The sequence below is a fragment of the Hydra vulgaris genome, chromosome 06 (assembly GCF_038396675.1).
Source record: "Hydra vulgaris chromosome 06, alternate assembly HydraT2T_AEP".
Taxonomy (NCBI): Eukaryota; Metazoa; Cnidaria; class Hydrozoa; order Anthoathecata; family Hydridae; genus Hydra; species Hydra vulgaris.
This window is the reverse complement of record NC_088925.1, coordinates 11,890,012-11,917,265: the sequence shown is the minus strand read 5'-3', so window position 1 is coordinate 11,917,265 and position 27,254 is coordinate 11,890,012. Positions and strand designations below refer to the sequence as shown.

The 27,254-nt window shown below is 29.4% G+C and overlaps 1 protein-coding gene across 3 annotated transcripts in view; it reads right to left on the bottom strand.

Annotated features, from left to right (window-relative positions):
• LOC101236131 (leucine-rich repeat-containing protein 34) overlaps window positions 1-23,758 on the bottom strand; it is a 68,337-nt gene extending 44,579 nt beyond the window's left edge. Inside the window, exon 1 of one of the 3 annotated variants that reach the window (XM_065799223.1) lies at window positions 23,717-23,758. The gene's annotated coding sequence lies outside the window, so the exon portion shown is untranslated. Of the gene's footprint in view, window positions 1-29; window positions 240-23,695 lie in introns of those variants that run through there. The other 2 variants (XM_065799224.1, XM_065799226.1) reach the window with 2 other exon arrangements.
• Between the last annotated feature and the right edge of the window lie 3,496 nt (window positions 23,759-27,254).

Here is a 27,254-nt window from a genome sequence, read left to right as displayed (position 1 = left end):
TGTCTGTCTTAGTTGATGAATTTTCTTACCTGATTTTTGACATGATTGGTCTTGATAAGCAACAAGTTAAAGACTGGCTCTCACTTTCACCAAACTATTGGCATACCCAATCATGCTTGAAATGTTTTCAAAAATATGCTGAAACTTTAATATTTGTGAATGACCATTCGGAACGGTCTATAGGTATGATGGTGCAGTATATTCAAAGATATTCTAATGAAACTGAAAAACAAAATAGATTGCTGACTGTAGGCAAAGTTCGATCTGTATTCAGATCACCAGGATAAAAATCAAGTAAAATTTCAAAGTTAAATGATGGGCTTGGTGTGATGCAGAAAAAGATAAAGAGATAAACATTATTAATGTTAGTCAAATGTGTTTTTATCTTTTATAATATTTTGAATATACATTTATCTTTTTGTTTATTCTTTTCAATAAAAATAAATAGTTGTTTTTTCAATATATAAATAGTTGCTCCCCCCCCTGTCCATGTTTTGGAATAAAATAGAAGGGTTCTTTTGTGTTTATATACACAGGGCTTATTTATTTAATTAGGGTTATTATATTGTTTAGTTAGAGTTAATATATATATACATATATATATACATACATACATACATATATATATATATATATATATATATATATATACATAAGTGTATATATATGAATAAAGAAAATATCTTTATATTATCATGTATAATATTGTATACTTGAAAGAGTGCTCAATAGATGAACTAGAGCTATATAATATATGTTACTGTTACCCGCAGTACCAGGAATTAGCTAAATGCTAATGTTTATAATATAATTTAATATTGCAACTCTGAGTTTCATGTGTTATCACAATCATCAGGCAAGTAGTAAAAGTTTAATTTTGCTACGATTTGTTTAGTGGACGTTACGGTTTATATTTGTATTTTAGATCGTTACGGGACGGAAATTGATTAGTAGTTAGGTTAATAATATTATTAATTTGTTTTTAGTTGGCTAATAATTGTGAAATAGTTTTATGTTTAATGTTATTTAAAATATTTTTTATGTGTTAATGTGTATTATTTGTGTATTAAAAAATAATAGAATAAAAATAAGATAATAAGAATTAAAATTGATATAAAAATATACATAATATTATGAAATATATTACAAAAGCTGTGTATGTGAGCAATTTATTAGTTAGCCTAGAGATATATGGAGCAGATTAGTATAGTTATTTTTATTTATAGTTGTTAGTCAGGTTTGTAGCGAGCTTTGTAATTTTTTAATAAGAATTTATTTTCGTTGCGGCACTTTGATATAATTTCGGTTCTCTTATTTAACAGTTCTTCAGGTTTTGGATATGATTTAATAGTAAATTTCTCATACAGACATAGTGGGCATCTTTTGGAAATATTTGAGTAGGGGGGTACTGATTTGACAATAGACCATGTTAGCATAGGGGTTTCATTAAAATTGTTTTTTAAATCCCAGACATAGTTTGATAGGGCGGTCGAATTTTTGTATTTAATATTGTTGAATGATGATTTGTGGTTGTTGTATCTGGTTTTCCACTCACCTTCCGTTAATCCTATATAAACTTTGCTGGGTTGGTTTTTTGCTGCGATAATGCATTTATATATAATATTTGTTGATTTGCACTTACCATTCAGGGGGCATTCTGCTTTGTTTCGACAGTTGCATTTTGGATCATTATTTTCAATTCTAGGGAAGATAATTTTTTTGTTGTGGTTTTTTATAATTTTTTCTATATTTTCAGTGCAACTGTAGCTTACCTTTACAGTGTTTCTGTTTAAGATTTTGTGAAGTTTGTGTGTCTTAGGGAAGTTTTTTTCTAGTAAATACAAGAACATTTTTGCAACACTTGTGGAGACGTTTTTATTAAATGGGGGGTTGAACCATATGATATTGCGTTTACGATTTTTCTGGGATATTTTTTGTTTGATCTGATATTTGAGGGAGTAGTTTTTGTATCCGCTATTTTTTAGTGCTTGTTCATATTCGTTTTTAGATTGATTAAATATAACTTCGCTGGAGGAATTTTGTGATAGTCTGTTTGATATTGAAGTAGGTAAGTGTTTAATAATTTGTGGTGGGTGATTAGAAGGTATGTGGATATATTGAAGATTATCGTTGGGTTTTTTGAAAGGCTTATGGGTGTTTTGGGCTAAATTGAAAGTTACATCAAGGAAGTTAACTGATTTAAGATTTGTTCTTATGTCTATTTGAAATCCAACATCTTTAAACTTTTGGATTATATTTTTTCGGATTCGCTCCATTTCTTGGCCGTTAGAATTGCGTATTATCAACAAGCCATCATCACGGTAAAGCCCTATGTCGGTTTTTATAATTATACTAGATAATTCGTTGAGAATGTAGATCCCTACAAGTTCGCACTAAATTTAAAAGGTCATTTTCAAAGTCGTTTAGCCCGGTACATTGAGGGGGTGTTAGTTTTGATTAACACCCCCTCAATGTACCGAGCCAAACGACTTTGAAAATGACCTTTTAAATTTAGTCAAATCTAATAAATTCAGAAACATAAACGATCAATTTCAAACAAAAATAAAAAAAGATATCCTTAAAATTGTAACCAGCAAAGAAGTTCACGTATTTGCTGATAAAACCAATAATCTATATAAAATCTCTGCTGAAAGTAACAATAAACTGATGAACGAAAATGTTACAAAAACCTATAAAAAAGCATCGGATAATTTAGAAAAATCAGTCAACCTAGAAGCCAACCAAATAGCTTTAAAACTAAATTTAAATAACCGAATTGAATAACTAGCAAAATCTCCAGCATTTATCACCTTAAAAGACCATAAAGAAAACTTTCAATCAAAACCTGCTTGCTGTCTCATTAACCCGGCAAAAAGCAAAATCGGAATAATAAGCATAAAAATCTGAGACATTACTAACACATACTTAAGAAACAGCCTAAAAGTAAACCAATGGAAAAATACCACCGACGTTATTAATTGCTTCAACGGCATAGAAGACAAAAATAGTTGTTTCTTCATCCAATTCGACATAAATTAATTTTATCCATCTATAACTACAGAAATATTTAATAAAGCCGTTTCCTTTGCAAAACAACACACCATAATAACAGACGAACAACTTAGAATTATAACACATAGCCGAAAATCCCTCCTCTACTACAACAATAACACATGGATAAAAAAATTGAACCATGAATGTTTTGATGTAACAATGGGCAGCTACGATGGCGCTGAAATTTGCGAACTTGTAGGGATCTACATTCTCAACGAATTATCTAATATAATTATAAAAACCGACATAGGGCTTTACCGTGATGATGGCTTGTTGATAATACGCAATTCTAATGGCCAAGAAATGGAGCGAATCCGAAAAAATATAATCCAAAAGTTTAAAGATGTTGGATTTCAAATAGACATAAGAACAAATCTTAAATCAGTTAACTTCCTTGATGTAACTTTCAATTTAGCCCAAAACACCCATAAGCCATTCAAAAAACCCAACAATAATCTTCAATATATCCACATATCTTCTAATCACCCACCACAAATTATTAAACACTTACCTACTTCAATATCAAACAGACTATCACAAAATTATAAATATAACAACAACTATAAATATAACAACTATAAATATAACAACTATAAATATAACAACAACTATAAATAAAAATAACTATACTAATCTGCTCCATATATCTCTGGGCTAACTAATAAATTACTCACATACACAGCTTTTGTAATATATTTCATAATATTATGTATATTTTTATATCAATTTTAATTCTTATTATCTTATTTTTATTCTATTATTTTTTAATACACAAATAATACACATTAACACATAAAAAATATTTTAAATAACATTAAACATAAAACTATTTCACAATTATTAGCCAACTAAAAACAAATTAATAATATTATTAACCTAACTACTAATCAATTTCCATCCCGTAACGATCTAAAATACAAATATAAACCGTAACGTCCACTAAACAAATCGTAGCAAAATTAAACTTTTACTACTTGCCTGATGATTGTGATAACACATGAAACTCAGAGTTGCAATATTAAATTATATTATAAACATTAGCATTTAGCTAATTCCTGGTACTGCGGGTAACAGTAACATATATATTATATAGCTCTAGTTTATCTATTGAGCACTCTTTCAAGTATACAATATTATACATGATAATATAAAGATATTTTCTTTATTCATATATATATGTATATATATATATACATATATATATATATATATGTATATATTTATATATATATATATATATATATATATATATATATATATATACATATATATATATGTATATATATATATATATATATATATATATATATATGAATATATATATATGAATATATATATATATTTATATATATAGATATATATAGTAGAAAAAAAGCTAAGTGATTTTCACAATTTTAGATTTCATGCTATTGCAATCATTAGGTGAAATGCAAATATAGTTTTTCGTTTAAAATTTATATACAATTGGAACTAGTTACATAAAACTATACATAAAAAACATATCACATATCTCTTTTTCTACATGCCCTCTGATAAACTAATATATGCTTTGCTGGGTGTGTTTGGGGAAGATGTTATGCATTTGTAAACTATGTTCGCCGCACTACAATATTTATTCAGCAGCCAGATTTCTTTTTGTTTGCAATTACAAAGGAAATTTTCAGTAGTGCTTTTTGAATATTTTGTTGTTGTTGTGACTTCTTATGATTTTTAAATGCTGCTTGAGCAGCTGAAGCTTACTTTTGTGGTGTTCTGATGAATAATTTATACAATGGGTTTGTAACAATAGTTTTTATGTATAGTTTTACGCTACTAGTTCCAAATGTATATAACTTTTTTAACAAAAAAACTATATTTGTATTTCATCTGATGATTGAATAGCATGAAATTTAAAGTTGTGAAAATCACATAGTTTTATTTTCTACTATATTATAGCTGACTCTTCATCGAGCACTTTCTTTATAGTATATACACTTCAAAATAGCATTACTACAAACATCTATATATATATACATATATATATATATATATATATATATATATATATATATATATATATAATATTATAAAACTAAATTTAGACTTTAACATTACTTTAAAATGCAGATTTATGGAGCTAAAATCAATGCTGTAATCCAAAAACATAACAAATTTTTGCTCCGTTATTGTATATTATTTATTTCACTATTACAATATTATTTCATCCAATTGTTGTAAAAATATATATTGATACTAATTAAATAAAAATTTATTGCAAGAAAGCTTAGTAACACTTTACTTGATAGTTACAAAGAATTTGAGAAAAGATATAAACATGTCACAAAAAATGATAGCAACAGAAGCAATTGTTGAGTAAAGTTGAGTAAAAGTTGAGTAAAGACTAGAGATGGTGTCTTGATAAAAATACTCATCTTGGGCAGATGTTAAATGCATCCGGCTACTGTCTTGTAGAAGGCCTCTTGGCAAAAACTTAAGGGGAAAACAGATTCTATCTGTTGACCAGCCTCGCACCCCTTTTTCATCTTTAAGACTGGCGCAGATGTATTTTTAATACATTGTTTCCAGTTTAGGATGTTGAATGCTGAATCTTCTTGACTGAATGCATGGGATTGCTTGTGTCTCTATTTTTATGACTAGGCAACTCATTCTATTATCCCCTAATTAGGCTACAGCTCTAAAACTCAGTTTTATGGTTCAGAGGCTGGCTGGTAGTCAGGTTTCCAGAACTCTGTGGTAGCTCTCAGAGAGGCAGATTCCATCAACAGCTGAAAAATTTCAAAGTATTAACAGTGCCATGTTGCGCATGGATGGTGTCCCTGTTTGTACTTTTGGTGTGCATTGCGGAGGCCACATTTGGAGCCCTTTGTTATGGGTTTATTAGAAGTAATGCTTAGTTAATTAGTTTATTAATTTTAATTAGTTAAATAGTTTATTAATTAATGCTTAGTTAATTAGTAGTAATGCTTTGCTAAGGGTTTATTAGTAGTAATGAGGCAATTGCTTGAGCTATTAAACAATGTTCTGAGTACTATCTATACTTTGAGTCAAGTATTTCAATCAAAAAAATGAATAAAGTACCAAAAACTATAAAACACAAAAAACCATCATCATCACCAAATTCTCAAAACCTATCATTCACTAATACTTATGGTCTTCGAAGTAACTTTTCTTTTGTTGAGACATACCTCTTGCAAAGTTCACTAGACCTACTTGCTCTTTGTGAGACTAATTTGAGTTCAGCTGTCTCATCTTGCGATCTTAGTATCGATGGTTGTCTTCCTTTAATTCGTAAAGACTCCATTAGTCACATGTTTGGCCTGGGCATTTACATTCGTCAGAATTCACCCATTTGTTGTGAAACTAGGTTTGAATCCACAGACTATTATTCAATGTGCTTTCGTTTAGCACCACTTCACTCTATCGCCTTTCTCTTTGTTCTATATCACTCTCCTTCATCTCAAGACTGCAATCTTTTTGATGTTATTTCTGATCATATTGACCAAGCCCTCTCTCTTTACCCATCAGCTAATATAGTTGTTGTCGGTGACTTTAATGCTCACCACTCTGAATGGCTTGGCTGTAGTGTCAGTGATTCTGCAGGCACTAAAGCTCACAACTTTTGCCTTTCTCAATCCCTAACTCAAATAGTCAACTTTCCAACTCGCTTTCCAGACAACCCAAATCAACTTCTCTACTAGACTTATGTCTCGTTTCTGATCCTAGTCAGTGCTCAGTTTCTCCACATTTACCCTTAGGTGCTTCTGATCACAGTTTGATCTCTCTAAAACTAATATCTCATTCTTCTTCATCATCTGAATCCCCCTATTATCGTACCTCTTACAACTACAGTAAAGCTGACTGGGATTCTTTCTGTGATTTTCTTCGTGATGGCCCTTGGGTAGAAATCTTTTGTTTTCCTGTCGACAAATGTGCTTCTTACATAACTTTGTGGACTCAGGCTGGCATGGAATCTTTTTTTCCCTCTCAATGATTCCAGGTCAAGCCTCACTCTGCTCCATGGTTCTTCTCACACTGTGCTGCTGCGATTGCCAATCGAAACCATTACTTCCATATTTATCAGCAAAACAATTCTCCAAAAAACAGATGTTTGTTTATTACTACTAGAAACCATTGTAAAAAGGTTTTGTCTAACGCCAAAGCCCGCTATTCTCAGGTCATGAAATCTCGTATCTCATCTCAAAAATTAGGCTCTTGTGACTTCTGGAGAATCTTTAATAGTATTAATAATAATTTTCATCAATATCATCTCTTGATTCCACTAGTTGCGTTCTACCTAATATTGCCAACAAACAGATTGATCCATTGCTTGACTCGTATCACTCCAGCTTCTGTATCTAAAGTGATTTCCTGCCTAGATTCTTCTACAGCTTGTGGCCCAGACAACATACCTGTTATTGTGTTGCAGAAGTGTTTTCTGGAGCTATCGTCTATACTCTCAAAACTATTCAACAAGTGCTTATCAGAGTCTTGTTTTCCAGCCTGCTGGAAAGCAGCATCTGTTATCCCTATCTTCAAAAATTCTGGAGAGCAATCTGATTCGTCTAACTACCATCCCATAAGTCTTCTTCCTATCATAAGCAAGGTTTTTGAATCTTTAATTAACAAACATTTAATTTCTCATATTAAATCTAATAACTTACTTTCTGACCATCAATATGGATTTTGATCTTCTCGTTCTACAGCTGATTTGCTAACAGTAATAACTGATAGGTTTTATTGTACATTAGATAAAAGTAGAGAGATTAAGGCCACCGCTCTTGACATTTCAAAAGCTTTTGATAAAGTTTGGCATGCTGGTCTTCTCCATAAGCTTTCTTCTTATGGTGTATCTTGTAACACCTTTAAGATTATTGAATCCTTCCTTTCCAATTGTAGTATAAAAGTTGTCCTCGATGGACAGCACTCTTCTTCTTATTCTGTAACTTCAGGGGTTCCTCAAGGTTCTATCCTTGGCCCTATACTCTTTTTAATTTACATTAACGATCTTCCAGATACTCTCACATCTAAGGTGGCATTGTTTGCTGATGATACTACCATTTATTCTTGTCGAGATAAGAAACCAACACTCTCTGGTTGCTTGGAGAGAGCATTTAAGCTTGAAAAGGATCTCACATCTGCTACAGCATGGGGCTCACAGTGGCTGGTGAACTTCAATACAGATAAAACTCAATTTTTTTCAGCCAATCGTTATAGCAATAAGTTAGATCTTCCTATATTTATGAACGGTGATGTATTCAATGAGTCATCTACTTTTCATCTTCTAGGATTAACTCTTACTTCCGATCTTTCTTGGAAACCATATATTAAATCAGTTGCAAAATTAGCATCTGCTAAGGTTGCCTCTCTTTATCGAGCTCGACACTTTCTTACTTTGGATTCTATTCTCTTTCTGTATAAATCTCAAATCCAGCCTTGTATGGAATACTGTTGCCATATCTGAGGGGGGGGGGGAACTTCTAATGATGCCCTCTCTCTTTTAGACAAGGTGCAAAAACGCATTGTAAACACAGTTGGACCTGCTCTAGCAGTCAATCTCCAACCATTATCACATCGTCGTAATGTTGCTTCTCTTTCTCTTTTCTACAAATACTATAATGGGCACTGCTCTAAAGAGCTAGTGTCTCTTGTGCCATCTACTAAAATTCATTCTCGTGTTACTTGTCATTCAATTAAGTCTCATCCTTTTTCTGTGATTGTTCCTAAGTGCCCAAAAAACGCTTATTCTTCTAGTTTTTTTCCTCGAACATCAGTTCTTTGGAATTCGCTTCTTTCATCTTGCTTTCCTGATTCATATAATTTGCAACCCTTTAAGTCGTTTTTCAATCGTTATCTTGTTCTACAATCTTTATCTTTTCGCTTCCAGTAACTTCCAACTTTAATAAGTGGTTGCTTGCAGCCTTGTTGGAAGCAAAGATGTTTAAAAAAAAAAAAAATTAAAAATCTACAAACTATATGAAAACAAAAAATTATTCCTGTTTAGCATTTTATGGAAAAAAATAAAAACTAAGTAGAAACAAGAACTTTAAAAAAATGAGTATAACTGTGTGTGCATGAGTAGCAAAAATTTTGGAAAAAAGAAAAAGAAATAAAAGATCTTTATAATAGCGATTCACAATATCATAATTATTTTTATAGTATTATCAGCTTGGTCCTTAAAAAAAGTGAAGATCTTAAAAATAATATTTTATCTAATTCTATATTAAAATAATATTTTATTTGATTTTATATTAATAATAAGATTTTATTTAATTTTAAATAATTCAAAATATTTTAAGTTAAAATTTCTGCTTTAGACTGCTATAGATGACTTAATTTTCTGCGACATATTTTAAGAAATAAGTAAGTTCTTAAAATCGATCCCAGGTGCCAATGTTCTTCAAAAGTTTAAAAAAAAAAATTAGTTTCCTTCATAGAAAAGTCTTACAAATGGTCTGAGGGGCGATGACGCTCATCAACTATTATAAGCGTGTTTATACAATATTATAAAACTATTATATTGTGGTTCTAATAGATACATAAGAGTGACCGTTAGGGTCACTCTTATGTATCTTATTAGAACCACAAGAAAAATATTGTTTATTTTATAAGGTTAAAACTATTATTAGTCAGTTGATTTATTTGGAGTGCCTTATGTGTTGATTATTGGGTTATTTTCTTATGTGTTGATTATTGGGTTAATTTCTTATGTGTTGACTATTGGGTTATTTTCTTATGTGTTGATTATTGGGTTATTTTCTTTATCTGCTTGTGACTAAGCATAAAAATTGATTAATACCAATGAGTTTAATTTAAACTGGTTCAAGTAAAACTCTAAACAATTTCTAAAGATATTTTACAAAATAAATCCAGCAGGCCACTAATATGGAGAAGACACACTCTTTTTTCTTCTACTTCATTTAATTACGGTAACTTACTAAAATTTCCTGAATCTTACCTAAAAATAAATATACTTTTCTATAAAAATATTTTGTCATACTGTAATTTATGTCAAAGTGATTTTTGACAAACTGATTTAAAGTTTGACAGACTTTGACAAACTAATTTAAAGTTTGACTTTTGACAAAATGAATTTTGTCACAAAATATACAGATTTTTGACAAACTGAATCAAAGTGATTGATGACAAACTGATTATTAAAATCCCCTCCCCCCCCCCCAAAAAAAAAAATGTCATTGTCTAAAAAAATAAATAAATTGATTTTGGTTTGTTTTAAACTATTTTAAAATAATCAGCCAAAATGTAAGTTTTTAATTAAAAAAAGAAAGAAAAACAGATTAATAAAATAGATTTGAACAAAATAAAAATTTTTTGAGATTGATTAATAAAGAATAATAGTACACAATTCTAAAGTTTTTCCATTCAAAAACTTTGTTTTAGCTTCATAAATCAGTCATTTTAATTTTATTATTTTAAAATAAAAAATGATTTATAATAATTGTAAAGTCTTAGTTTTAATCTAAGACTTTACAATAATTAATCATCATCATTATCATCATTATAATCATCATTATCATTATCTTTATCATCATCATCATCATCATCATCATCATCATCATCATCATCATCATCATCATCATCATCATCATCATCATCATCATCATCATCATCATCATCATCATCATCATCATCATCATCATCATCATCATCATCATCATCATCATCATCATCATCATCACCATTATCATCATCATCATTATCATCATCATCATCATCATCATCATCATCATCATCATCATCATCATCATCATCATCATCATCATCATCATCATCATCATCATCATCATCATCATCATCATCATAATCATCATCATCATCTAATAATAGAATAAACTGAGCTTAATATAGTTTGACTGATGTTTTCTTTTTACATAGGAGGGCATCATAGGGGGGCATCTTATAAAACCTAATTTTTACATAGGAGGGCATCTTATGAAACCTAATTTAAATTAAATCTTTTACTGCTCTCTCCTGAATATTTTATTCAGCCTTATATAATAGCATGATCAAAATAGTTTCAAGTTTAACTACCATAAACAAAAAAAAACCCTGATATTCTTTATAATTTCTCCTTATTTATTAAATCGGCCTACTTAAATTACATGGCCTTACATTCTTCATTTTTGCTGAAAAAATAGGCCGGTTATCCTTTTATATTTACATTGAAAAAAAACATCTAAATTGGATAAGCAAACATCAATAATATTTATTATAACAGTTGTTTATAAAAAAAAGTTTATTATAAAAGTTGTTTGTTATAAAGGTTGTTTATTATAACAGTTGTTTATTATAACAGTTGTTTATTATAACAGTTATTTATTATAACAGTTGTTTATTATAACAGTTGCTTATTATAATAGTTGTATTGATAATACCAAAAACAAAATCAATATAAACAAAACCGAAACAAATGAATTCGACAAGATAAGATGATTTTTTTATTTTTTTAACTCTCATTTACTTCCAACAAGTTGCAAGCCACTATTAAGTTGGGAGTTTTTTGTTTTTTTTAATATCTTCACTTCAAACAAGGCTGCAAGCAACCACTATTAGAGTTGGAAGTTACTGAAAGAGAAAAGATGAAGTTTATAGTGCAAGATAACAATTAACAGACAATTTAGAAGATTGCAAATTATATGAATCAGGAAAACAAGATGAAGGTAGCGAATTCCAAAGAACTGATGTTTGAGGAAAAAAACTAGACGAAGAAGAATTTTTGGAGCACTTAAGAACAATCATAGTAAAAGAATGAGCCTTAATTGAATGATGAGCAATACAAGAATGAACTTTAGTAGATGGCACACAAGACACTAGCTCTTTAGAGCAGTGCCCATTTTAGTATTTATAAAAAAGAGAAAGAGAAGCAACATTATGATAATGTGATGATAGTTAAAGGTTGAGCAGATCCAACTATGTTTACAATGCATTTTTGCATCTTGTCTAAAAGAGAAAGGGCATAATGGGAAGCTGCGCCCCATATATGGCAACAGTATTCCATATAAGGACAGATTTGAGATTTATAGAGATAAAGAATGAAATCCCAGGTAAGAAAGTGGCAAGCACAATAAAGAGTTGCAACCTTAGCAGATGCTAACTTTGCAATTGATTTGATATATGGTTTCCAAGAAAGATTGGAAGTAAGAGTTAATCCTAGAAAACAAAAGGTGGATGACTCATCAAGTACATTACCGTTTATAAATATAGGAAGATCTAGATTATTGTGATAATGATTAGCTGAAAAAATTTGATTTTCATCTGAGTTAAAGTTCACCAGCCACTGAGTGCTCCATGCTGTAGCAGAGGTGAGATCCTTTTCAAGCTCATTTCCCCCTCTGGGGCCATTAATTTTGAATTTCTGGGAGATAGTTCATGTAAATTAAAAAAAGTATAGAGTCATATAGGATAGAACCTATATATATGAATATATATGATATGAAGAGTGCTTTTCATTGAGGACAACTTTTATACTACAATTGGTAAGGAATGATTCAATAATTTTAAAGATGTTACCTGATATACTGTAAGAGGAGAGCTTATCGAGAAGACTAGCATGCCAAACTTTATAAAAGGATTTTGAAATGTCGAGGCCAATAGCCTTAGCCTCTCCACATCTATCTAATGCAGGGTTGCATGGTTTTAACCAAATGGTTTAAACCATGGTTTAAACCAATTAAAAAAATGTTGATTTAAACCAAATTAATGTTTTTTTAAAAGATTTGAACTTACAACAGAAAACTAAAACAGGGTTATGTTAACAAGTATAACTAATCTTCAATATAGATATTTTTTTTAAATCCATGATTTTTGTTTCTGTTTTTTAATAAAATAGAGTCCTCAGTGTTTTTATAGAACAAAGCAGTAATAAATTAGTAATAACACTTATTTATCTGTTTTCTTCTACAGACTTTTTCTCCTTCATTAGGTTCATCAAGAAGCATTGCTTCCTGATGAACTTATTTCATCAGGAAGTTTTCTAAACAATATATATATGTGTGTGTGTATACACACACACACACACACACACACACACACACACACACACACACACACACACACACACACACACACACACACACACACACACATATATATATCGTTAAGAAAACTTCCTGATGAAATAAATATTTAAATGTTTAGCAAAACTATAAGTAGTTCTAACATAATTTATTGATACCACAAAAAATGTCTCAAAAAAATGGGCGCAAATGTGATTTGATTTGATTAAAATATACACGAGTGACTGTTCCAGAAAGAAAGGGGTGTAGAGCAGTTTGTAATGCATGTAGAAAAGAAATGGAAGGATTTCCATCAAATTCAAAGGATGCATGAACATATAAATAAGTGCAAGCAATCACAACCCCATGAAATTATGGAGTCAATGGAAGATCAACAACTCTTGAAGGTAGTTAAATTACTGCATTGCCATTTTAAATTTTAAACTTTCCCTAAATTGTAAACATATATATTTGAATTATCACGTATAGACATATTAACTTAAAATAATTCAATAAACTGCAATTTATTTTAAAGGTAACTCACCATCAACGTCACAACAACAAATGAAAAGGTCTCAGCCCAATTCAACATCAGCTGATAAAAATTTGAAAATAGATGAGCTTTTCACACAAACAAGCCTCAAAGAGAAAGATTTATTTGATCTGCAACTTGGTAGATTTATATACAGTACAAACTCTAGCTTCAGAACAGTTGAACACAAAGAATTTTATATATAAAAAATAAAAAATTTATTAATATGTTTTATCCGGGATACACTCTACCTTATAGAACTCAAATTGGAGGAGAAATATTAAATAGGGTTTATGCAAAAGAAATTGAAAAATGTAATGTATTGAATGGGAAAATTGTAGCCATGTCTTTAGATGGCTGGAGTAATGTACATAATGAACCTATAGTTTGTATCTCTGTAATTACAGATAAAATTAATATTTTATTAGAAACAAACAACACTTCTGGTCATTCACATACTGGTGAATATCTTACACAATTAGCAAGAGAGGCTATAGATTCTGTAAGATGTAAATTTGGATACACAGTAAAAAGCTTTGTGACTGACAATGCAGCTAATATGAAATCAATGAGACAAGTACTGTCATCTGAAAGAGATATTATCATAATTTTTGGGTATGCTGCTCATATGCTGAATCTTTAAGCAAATGATCTTAACATTGTAAATGTGAGCAAATGTTACACAAATAATAAAATATATAAGAAATAATCATATATATATATATATATATATATATATATATATATATATATATATATATATATATATATATATATATATATATATATATATATATATTATATATATATATATATATATATATATATATATATATATATATATATATATATATATATATGATTATTTAATTTATAATTTAAATATTAATTTATAAATTAAATGGAGGAGCAAAATTGCCACTTCTTACTGAAACTCGCTGGAATTCTGTATGTGATTCACTTGAAAAATATGTCAACAACTGGAGCATCATTTTCACAATGTTTGAAAAAAATAAAGACTTAGATCCTATGATTGGTAAAAAAGTAAGTGATATACAGATACACACAGAAGATTTATTAAAAATATTAAAACCAATTGCAGTAACTCTAGATAAGTTGCAAAGAGATCAAACAAAAATAAGTGACACAGTTGAAATTTTTAAAGATTTGATAAACAGTTTATCATTTTTAACAAACAAAAAAAAAAAATTGAATCTAGATACCATCAGACTGTCAATGATGCTCATTTCCTGGCAAACACAATAGATCCTAGATATTTTGGATGTAACCTTTCTGAAAATGAAAATGAAACTGCCATGAATTTCGCAGATAAAGAGTTCAAGAATTTGTTACCAATAATATTCAAATTAAAAGCCAAATCTGCTTCATTCAATAAAAGCTATTTGTATAGTGAATCTGTTTTAAAAAATGTATCACCAATAGAATGGTGGAAATCTCTAAAAATTGTGGATTGTAACATAATGGATATTGAATGTTTATTAAATGCACCATCTTCTAGTGCTGGAATAGAAAGAATTTTTTCAACTTTTGGCCTTGTTCATTTTAAGTTAAGAAATCAATTGGGGGCAGAAAAAGCAGCAAAGCTTGTATTTATATATAGAACATTAAACAATGATGTATTGAATAATTTTGATGAAATATTACAGTAATATTGATAAAGAATATAGTTTACTCAAATAAAATGCATTATACTTTTTTTTAATTTAAAAGGATAACTAAATACGGCATTATTTAATAAAAACCTAATTTTAACCAAAAAAACCATGGGTTTTTTGGTTTTTTTAAAAAAACCTATGGTTTTTGGTTTTTTTCAAAAAACCCGGTTTTTTTGCAACCCTGATCTAATGCATGATAAAACCTATCAGTTATTACCACTAACAAATCACCAATAGAACAAGAAGATTAAAATCCATATTGATGATCAGAAAGTAAGTTATTAGGTTCAAGGTGAGAGATTAAGTGCTGTTTAATTAAAGACTCAAAAACCTTTCTCATGATAGCAAGCTTATGATGATAATTTGGGAGTTACTTGAAAAAATATATATAGAGAGAGGTATAGAGCAAGCAAACAGTTGACAAAAGACATAAAAAGTTGTAAGTTGTATGAGTCAGGAAAACATGAAGATGGGAAAAAGTTCCAAAGGGTTAAAGTGCAGAGAAAAAACTAGACAAGTAAAAGTTTTTAGAGCATGCAGGAAAGATACAGTAAACAAATGATAGCTCCTTTGAGCAGCATCAAGCTTAGCGAGAAAGAGCAGGTGTAACTACGTTTACAATGCAGTTTCGGACCTTTTCTAGAAGTGAAAGAGCATCATAAGAAGAACCAACCCAAATATGACAACAGTATTCTATACAGGGACGAATAAGAGATTCCTAGAGGTAGAGAACAGAATTAGGAGCGAGAAAATGGCAAGCATTCTAAAGAGAAGCAACCTTAGCTGATGTGAATTTAGCAATCAATTGTATATGTGGTTTTGATGAAAGGTCAGTAGTAAGCAATAATCCATGAAGATGTAAAGAAGTAGGTTCAGTGAGAGTAATGGTACCCCCTCTTTCTGCCAAACTTGAGCCTCTCTCAATTCATCATAGAGTTGCATACCTTTCTCTTTTTTACCAATACTATCATGGGTGCTGTTAAAAGGAGCAATCATCTCTATTTTTATTAATCATAACTCATTCTCACTTACCTCATTCACTTCAGCAAAGTCTCATTCTTTTACTGTTTCGGTCCCTACATGCTCTAAAAACTTTTGCTTGTCTGGTTTTTTTCTGCACTTCAACCCTTTGGAACTCAAACACAAGAACTCAGACTTAATTGCTGTTGAAAAAAGTCAATTACTAAAATTTTGTTTAAGTTAGAAATTGAATTGGTGAGTGCAGAAACCATCTCAGTCAGAAACTTCAAGTTTTTCAGAAGAGAAAAAAGTCTTCAAAATTTGCAAAAGCTCTTCTAAAATAGTTTTCCAAAGTTGCAAATATTACATGCATTAAATGTGTTTTAGTATCACAATTAAATAATAATTAAATATCAAATGCAATAAATGTATGTTATGATGGAAGAATAAAAAAAGTTTGAATTTTTGCAAATTTGGAACAGTTATGACATTTTTTCTCTCTCCTTAAATATTTGAAATTTTATTTCTGAAGTGGTTTCTGCACTCACCAATTTAATTGTCTACCACAAATTGAGAAGATGAAAACTGAAAGCATCCTTCAAATTTGGAAAAAATTGATTTAAAGCTGCTATTGTTTTTAATAAATTTGCATTTATGCTTTAATCCTTTTCGCAAACATTGCGCAAGAGTTTTGAGAAAAAATTTCATAAAATAAAACTTAATCACATAAATTAAAACAAGTAAGCAGCTCAAAATAACTTTTTTTGCATGGTACATTTTGTTTTAACCCTTTTATCATAAAACATAGTATACTTATATAAACATGTATACTTATATAAAGTTCATTCTTATAATTAGTGCCAATAAAATCTCCTCCATAATACTCTGCACACTATTGCAAATACATTTCATCAAATAAAATCATATTATCCTTTGATAAACTTTTATTTTCCATTATTAGTTAACAAATCAATTTTTCTTTCTTTCATCTTGTTTAAAAGGAAATCAGAAATTAAGGGAAGCCTTTCCATTAAAAGTTTATAAGATTGAGGTGATGTACTACATAGCAACAAACAAATAATAGATAATATCAGCTAAATAAACTTACTTTTTTTGAAATTAACACTCTTTAAGTTTATCCAAAAAACAGAAATATTCTGTTTGTACTTTAAGGTATAAAGGAAAGTTTATCAGGAAAAGATAAAGGAAAATCTTTTGTAAACAACTTTACATGTTAGCCTTTATCAATTAAATATATTGCAAAACTTTAGACAAATTATTATCATTCAACTCAATTTTATAAAAATCATTATCTTATTTTAAAAAGATATATCTAGAGAAATGTCTGTTTCATTGAGTGATTCAAAACTTAATAAAAAATCATTCGTTAAAAATAATTGATGTTAATATTCTCTGAAAACATTTTTCAGGAGATCTTCATAGTAGGTAAAATTGTAAGTATAGAATTTAGATAACTAGTAGAAACTAGTTAAGTTATTTTTTAAATGCTATACACAGATTACAAATGAGAAAGTTGTTTGCCAGTTTTCTATTCACAAATCAAATCCATCTGTTGATATTTTCACTTATTAAAAAAGAAAATAAGGGAATTAATTGATTTCCTGAATAAATAGATCGACATCCAACAACACAACATTTGTTAAAATTAATGTAAACTTTGTAAACAAATTTTTTTACAAAAACGCAGAATGTAGGCAGTATATTTTAAGTAAGCCATGTTATTACATGTATTGTCTTTTTTCATTTAAGTGCAACTTATTTGACTAGTTAATATTCCATTGATATTCTATTATAAGTTAAAGTTACCTGTTGTGTTGTTATAACCTAACCTAAAATTAGACAGATCAAGAACAAAAATAATACAATAAAAAATGATTAAAATTCACATATTTAATCCAATATTAAAAACCAAAAAATTGACATTGAATATAACCAATAACAAAATTATAATCTATTTTGTACAATTAAAAGCAGTTGAAACATTCCAGAATATATGAACGTTACAGATTGGTGATTTATGTAAGCATTTATAACCCTATCTTATATAATCGGGACATCTTACAACCCTATATATATATATATATATATATATATATATATATATATATATATATATATATATATATATATATATATATTATATATATATATATATATATATATATATATATTAGGGCTGTTCATGTGAACACAGGAAAAAAAATTTTTTCTCGGATTTGAATGCATAGTTGTTTATTTTGTGCCATTTGACATAGTAATTGACTGTGGAAAAAATCTTTCCAATCAGATAATGTTTAGGGGGTGCTCAATGACCATAAAGTTTTACGAAAAACGTCAAAAACGTGTAAAAAGTTCCAAAGTTCCAAAAATTTCTAGAACCTGGTTAGTTAGATTTTTTCCACTGAAATATTGTCTGATTGCGTGCTATATAGATTAATTAAAGTGCAGCAGATTAACTGTCATCAGGGCACCAGACTAAAAAATGTCTGCTAGTGTTTAAAACAACTGTGTTTATATTATTTTGTTAAAATTTGTATTCATAATTTTAATACTATTATTTAACTCAATTTAGAATTTGTTCAAACAGAATAAAAAGGTTTACAAGTATAAATATTATTTTTATTTGGAATTTCAGTTTGACAACAAATGTATTAATATTTTGATAGTACCTAACCTTAGTAACCTATTACAGAAAACTAGCATGGTAGTCTGGTAGTGTATTGTTTGTTATTAAGTGCAGATAATAATAATTTCTAATTTGAAAATATTTATTTAATTTCTTTAGTAATAATTATTATAATATATTGCTGCAGCTGCATAAACCAACAACTGAATGATAAGTTTGTATAATATGGTATTGAGTTTTGATTTTCTTATAATATTTCAGTTATCATTGAAATGGCAGCATCATCTCGTGTTGCTATCTCTACACGACTTCAAACCAAAATCTTTTTAATTGGACAACCAGAGCCAAATCTTCCAGATAAAGTTCTTCCCTTAACATCTGATGTTTTAAAAACATTTTTTTATCATCTTAATTCAACCAAAAAGTCAGTGCCTGAAAGTCTTAAAACAACTGTTGATGAACTGATTATTATTTGGAATAAAGCCCGTATTCCGACAGCATTTCATCCGAATGTAGTCTTAAAGTTGAAAACTTTAGTCCAGGAATTTAAATTAATAAAAAAAAAAAAATCCAGATTGTCAGATTCTCAGAAATCGAGAGACAAATCATTTACAGACACCATTGGCCTACTTTTTGACATTGCCCACAAGGATGCTGAAACCATGATCAGAATTGAAGAAGATAAAGAATTTTTATTGGATCAGAGATGTCAGAGAAAAATGGTGATGTTTGGAGAGGACAAAGAACTTTCAAAATTAGAAGAAAGAAATGAAGCAAGGAAACAAGCAGAGAGAGAACGAAAGCTAAAAGAAGAGCAAAGACAATCTGGTGCGAGTGCAATAGTTCCTGTTATTGAACCTTTACATGACGAAAGTTATAGTGATGACAACGATAACGATGCTGTTGATAATGACAAAATGGTTGATAGAGATTTTGAGATAGAAATCCCTGTTTATTACAGACAACAAGTCAGTAAAGCAAGTTCTTCAGGGTCAGCTGAATCAAGTTTAGCAAGTACTCCAAAACGACAATGTATCTTAGATACAATTCTTGACTCGCCTGATGTTTCATTAACATTAGACAGAATTAATCTATCTGACACAAAATTTACTATACTAGCAGCAGCAATTGCAAGGGCTGGTGGACAGAACCTCGATGATGGATCATTGTCACGTTCTACAGTCCGTAGAAAACGAACCTATCATCGATCAAATATTGAAGCCACTGTTCGAACTGAATTCTGCGATTTGGACAAACCACCATTAATCGTCCACTGGGATGGCAAACTGATGATAGATCGTACAAATTCTGCAGCCCCTAAAGCAAATGTTGACCGGCTATCTGTAGGTGTGACAGGTCACAATGTTGACAAAATACTTGGACTAGCAAAACTATCAGCTGGAACTGGAGAAGCCCAAGCAAAAGCAGTTATTCATCTGCTTAACTTCTGGGACATAATTGGTGATGTTATTGGAATGAGTTTTGATACTACAGCCTCTAACACTGGCTCCAAAAATGGTGCATGTGTAGTTCTAGAGAAACATATAGGTAGAAATTTGTTATATTTCGCTTGCAGACACCATGTTCATGAGATCATAGTAGCAAGAGTGTTTGGATCACTATTTGGACCATCATCTGGTCCCAACATACCTCTTTTCCAGAGATTTCAGCAATATTGGCCCAAAGTTAATCAAGGAAATTTTAAACCTCTGGATGACATTTGAATGAAAATACCCCTGGTGCAAGAACTACAAAATGAAGTGATTGCATTCCTCAAAGAAAACCTGCATGTTAAAATGCCAAGGGATGACTACAAAGAAATCATGGATCTCTGTCTGTTAATACTTGGAAAACTGCCTGATCAAGAAGAGAAAAATTATCATTTCAAGATCCCTGGTGCTTATCACATGGCTCGCTGGATGGCCAAGGTTATTTATTGTTTTAAGATTTATTTATTTCGTGAAGAGTTCAAGTTGACCACAAAAGAGGAAAAAAATCTCTGTGAATTTTGCTTATTTGCTAGTCTGGTTTATGTAAAATCTTGGATATCATGCACAAATGCCAGCGATGCTCCAGTTAATGACTTGTTTCTGTTTCAGCAACTTAAGCAGTTTGCAGTTGTGAATAAAACTATTTCCGAAGCAGCAGTCAAGAACTTTCAAAACCATTTGTGGTACCTTTCACCAGAATTGGTCCCACTAGCTTTGTTTTCAAACAAACTTCAAACGGAAGAGAAGCGAAAAATGATTTCCAACATGAAATTTCACGGTGAGAACTGGTCTGAAAGGTTGATCAAATTAAAGAACATTGAAAGTCTAGAGAAGAAATCTCTGGACATGCTGGTGACATCAGTTTCAGCAAGTGCGTTGCGGTCAATGAAGGTTGATATTGATTTTCTGTTCAACAACGATCCAGCTACCTGGAATGATTCCCCAGAATACCAAGAAGGAAAAAATTTAGTATATTCATTGAAAGTAGTAAATGATGCTGCCGAACGATCTGTGGCTTTAATGTCGATGTTTAATGAATCGATTACAAGGAATGAATCTGAAATGCAGAGGTTAATTCAGGTGGTTGAGGATCACAGAAAGCGAGTGCCAGATGCCAGAAAGTGTACTCTGAAGAGTTATAGTCCTCGCTAGCATTAACATTGCACGAACTATAACATTACGATAATTAAATGTTAATTGCTCATATGTTTTTTTGTTTATAATTCGTATTTTAATCAATGACAAAGAGTCAAAAATCCTAGTGTTTTATTTTGGAAAAATTCTGATATAACAAAAACCGCAGAACTTTAGTCGTATTGCAGTATTTTATTTTATTAATTTCTCTGCTAATAAACCAGTCTAAAGTGGATGTGGATTGTAATTTGTATTCAGAATTTAATATTTAGAGATAATTAAAACTGATCAAATCTGAAAAATCTAATTAACCGGGTTTTAGAAATTTGTGGAACTTTGTTACTTTTACCATGTTTTTCACATTTTTCGTAAAACTTTATGGTCATTGAGCACCCCCTAAACATTATCTGATTGGAAAGATTTTTTGCACAGTTAATTACTATGTCAAATGGCACAAAATAAACAACTATGCAATCAAATCTGAAAAAAAAAATTTTTTTGGACAGCCCTAATATATATATATATATATATATATATATATATATATATATATATATATATATATATATATATATATATATATATATATATATATATATATATATAGGGTTGCCAGATGTCCCGATTTTACGAAGGAAAACTAAGTAAAAAAAATATTTTTACATATTTGGCGCAGAATTCTCCTTCGTAAAATTGGCAACCCTAATATATATATATATATATATATATATATATATATATATATATATATATATATATATATATATATATATATATATATATATATATATATATATATATTAGGGTATAATGGAGCGATTTTGAAAATTTTTAAAATTTGATTTGCCTGAGCAGCAAATCAATATCTTTTGGTGAAAAAAGAACCTTACTCTTTTTTTTAGTTTAGATGAGTTCTTGAGGTTCCTCTTTGGATTCTAAATTTTTGATGGGTCCTAATATTGTTCAAATTTTTTTTTTCTAAAATATATCAACTTGATACTTAAAAGAAGCAAAATAATATGCTGACTTTGAAAATAATATTTGTTTTTATTAAAAAATTAAAATTAAAAAAGTAGAGTTTTTTTTTTCATTAAAAACCCCCGTCCTCAACAAAACGGGGGTTTTAAGGTATATTTTTGTAAGTATTTTTTTTATAAAAAATTTTTTTAATAACATTATTATTTATGAAACAGGCATTTTTTTCTGCTTTTTTTGAGTCCAAGGTTGATATGGTTAAGAAAAAAAAAATTCAAAAATATTAGTACCTGTCAAGAATTCAAATTCCAAAGAGGACCCTCAAGATCTCATCAAAATCAAAAAATATTTTTTTACTTTTATCTTATAATTAATAGACATTGATTTGTGTCTCAGTAATATTGGTTATATATATATATATAACCAACATTACTGAGACACAAATCAATGTCTATTAATTATAATATATATATATATATATATATATATATATATATATATATATATATATATATATATATGTATATATATATATATATATGTATATATATATACTTTAAATTGTGCACATTGATACATTTGTGTGTATGTGCGTGTGTCAAATTCTTTTACTAATTTACAAAAGAAAAAATATATATAAATTGAAATAAAATAATATTATTAATTTTTGTATTTATTTTTTATTGCATTCATTTCACAATTTCTTATGATTTATATTATCTCCATTCTTTATAAAGTTTTTGATTTGATTTAGTTGTTATATTTTGAAAGGGTCTCGATTTGTAAATATTAATTAAAATTTTAAAATACGCTGCGCGATGTTGCGATTTTGTATTTTTTTTTTTTTTTTGTCTTTACATTTTTATAATGGTTTTTTCCAACTTGAATAAATTAGTCTGCATTTACTCTCTATTCTAGTATGTCTTTATTGTCTGAATACATTTTGTTTGAATTCATAATTTAATAAAGTAAATATCATACTAATTACAACTCTCACTTTTGTCTACATAATTTTTTTGTTTTAACGTTTGTTTTTATTACATCATTAACTATTATTATGCATTTTTTTTTACCGCCATAAATAATTATACTTTTCAATTAAGATTAGTTTTATACTATATGTAAACCTTAAAATGTAATAATAATTTTTCTGAGACAAATATAATTATTTTATATTTAATTATATATTAATTGATCAATTGCTCAGAATATACCACCGACTTCTGTATACATACTTTCGTTTAGCAACGGCTTCCGCGTTGGTTATCAAAACTCGCGGACTCATTTGGGACATTACTAAAAAAATCTATGCGTAAAGGCCGTTTTCCACACAGCGAAATATTCGCGCGAAGCGAATTTTTTCGTCGATAAGCATGCGCACATTAAACATTTTTGACAATTTTGCTGATCAAGCATTTCGCTGCAGCGAAAAAACAAAGTCGAAATCATTTCGACCTTTTGCGAATCGCCATCGGCGAAAACCAATCAAATTTTGAATATTATATCACGTGATGTCAACAGTGAAAAAAAACGAAAGCACGTTGTTTTTTAAAAATGGCAACTGAACAAAATGCTCAACTTAGCGTTCTAATCGACTTGCTTAGAATTCACCCTGAATATTTGTCAACATTTGTAAATTCATCAAATAAAGATGAATTTAATAATTCTTTCAATTCCGAAAGTTTTATTTCACAAGAAGAGGTTTCTCCATGTAGAGTTGAACCAAATGTTGCTTCTTGCAGTAAGAGTTTTTTAACAGAACTGTTCCTATCAGAGGTTATTAGCGTTTATTTTCTTTAAAATTCCTTTAAAATGTTAAATTAAATTCTTATATATAAAAAAACTAACTTTATTTAAATGATAAATTTTTAAATTTAATAATTTTGTTTTTAGAAGCATACAGCGTAAATTTATTGTTGATATTTACCATTTTTAGCTACCATTTTTATTGTTGATATACACAAAATGTAGCGCGATTTATAATTAAAATTATAAGTGGAAATCAAAATAGCGTTTCGTCATGGCGAAAAAATTCGCTTCGCGCGATTTTTTTCGTCGTGTGGAAAACGGCCTTAATTCTTCATTTTCATCAACGAGCTCGGAAGGTGCTCTTAAAGCTTCTAAAGCAGAAGAAAATATAAATTCGTATCGCACTATATCCGATGTAGATTTATAATCTCACCTGTTTTGAAGCTTTGAAAACATCTTTAAAGTTTGTTGATCAAATTTTAATCGTAGACAGGGGCGCCCAAAACATTTTTTGGTCTTTGAGATAGCTAACTTCCAGACATGGAGCAGACACCAAACATTTATATGTTTATACTTATGCCAAATAAGGATGCTTTGCAAAAAATTGCGATGATTAGAGCTTAGGAACAAAAAGCCCCAATAATTTAGCCCACCTGCCCCAAACGTGAGAGCAACAAGTTGATGAAATATTTTTTGTATTATTTTCAACTTGACTTATATTAATCAATAAATTTTAAGCTTCATATTATTATCTCTCAAAGTTCAAAAATTATGACAATATAAAATTTGCAACCCCCTCAAATTGAGGCGGGTTTAAACTTTATATGGTCATAATTATCGAACACTAAAATATTTTATTATGAAATTTAAAATTTATCGATGAATATAAGTCTAGTTGAAAATAATACAAAAAATATTTGATCAACTTATTGCTCTCACTTTTTTGTTTCCAAGCTTCAATCATCGCAATTTTTTGCAAAGCATCCTTAATTGACATAAGTATAAACATATAAATGTTTGGAGTTTGCTCCATGTCTAAAAGTTTGCTATCTCAAAGACCAAAAAATGCTTTGGGCGCCCCTGATCGTAGATCATTTAAAATAAACAAAATACTTTAGTTAAATCTCTTTATACTTAACTATTTCAAAGTATAAACCTCACCATTTAAAACTTCGCCATTTAAAAAATATTTAAATTTCATAACTATTTTTTGTCATTCTTAGATTATTATTAGGTTATAATGTTGTAATAATAACTACGCACTAATCCGTAGCGCAATATTATAACCTCGCTATCTAAACTTTGCATCAAAAGCCACTGAAAATAAGCAGAGAACACCGTTTTAAAACTAAACAAAAGACAAAATAAAAGCAGGATTAAAGCCTACAAGTCACTGTATTTATAAAGTAGGACTGTCGTTTGCAAACTGAGAACCTCGCAACGTTTGGTAATGATCTCGTAAATGATCAAACGAATTATTGCACAAAACATTTAAGTGGTAGAAGATACTTACAGTTCGCCAACAGCAACGAATAGTGTATGTCACTAGCAACCGCACAATCTTTGCTAGACAAACTGGCGCTGATTTGGGACTGCTCAAAATGGACGGTGAATCGTGCAATTAAAAAGTCAGATGTTCTCAGATATGTAAAAAAAAAAAACATTTTTAGAACTCACTAGAGCGTATGAGCGTATTCGTCTTTCCTCGGCCATAGGCCAAATGACGCAGAAAAAAGCATAGCAAAAAATCGTATTGCTTGATAAAAAATAAAATTTAATCTTATTAATTTTTTTATTTACTGTATTTTTTTATTTACTGTATGACTATTATTTTTTTATTTACTGTATCATGCATTTACAATAAATACATATTACATATATATAAATACTAGCCGGAGCCAGAAAAAGACATTTCCTGTCTTACCACCGAGCCCCATATAAATATATACAAAGCGTATATAAAAATATAACTTTTGTTAAATACTAAATTATCTAATTTAAAAATGGTTTTGTGTTGCGTTGTAGACTAACCATATGGTAACCATAAATGATAACCATATAGTAACCATAAATGATAACCATATAGTACAGTAGCCTCTCGCTTAATTGCGCACCCAATTAGTTGTGCATCCCAGTTAATTGCGCATTTAGGCCCAAAATATTTGTGTTTCAAGTTTTTACTGAGTTTTTTGTTGAAAGTGTAATTAGATCAGTAAACGTAACTATTATTTTCCTGTGTTAAGTTAAAAACTAGTTTTTATCATAAATATTTTGAGATAATGATTTTATCAGAATGTAAATAGATAAATAATTCGAATTCGAATCGAAGAAAATGATAAATCTTGTTTTAAACAGATAATAATAAGTTTTAACGATTTATCAGTCAAGTCTGATTGAAAAAAATTTAACAAAAAAACTTCATTTTAAATTTAGCCGTCTATTCACAGTTCTCTTATTCCAACTTTTTTATCCTTACTTCCTATGGCTAAAGGCAAAGGAAAAAGATTATCAGAAGATCAACGAGTCGAAATTATGGCTAAACTTAAAAAAAGTGATGTGCCAAGCAAACAAGCAATTGCAAGAGAGTATAATGTAACTGACAATTCAATTCGATCTCTCTAGAATAATCGAGATCAAATAGAAAAAAGAAGTTTACTAATGACCAAAAAAGCTAGAAAAAAAAGTTCTTCGATTATCGTCTGGAAAATTTGAAGCAATAGAAAATGAGCTATATATTTGGATTGATGCATTGCGTCGTTCGAAGATTGAAGTGCCTCCATCGTTAGCAATTATGAAAGCAAAAGAAATAGCGCAAAAATTAAGTATAAAAGAAGAAGAATTTAAAGCTTCTTGGTAATGGCTCGCAAATGTTCGTCGTCGTTGAGGCTTAAAATCGATGCATCTCTTTGGAGAAGGAGCTGAAGTTGACAAAGATGATCCTGTTCTTCTTCAGCAACTTGAGGGCCTCTACTCAGTTATTAAAATTTACAGACCCGAAAATGTATATAATATGGACAAAACCGG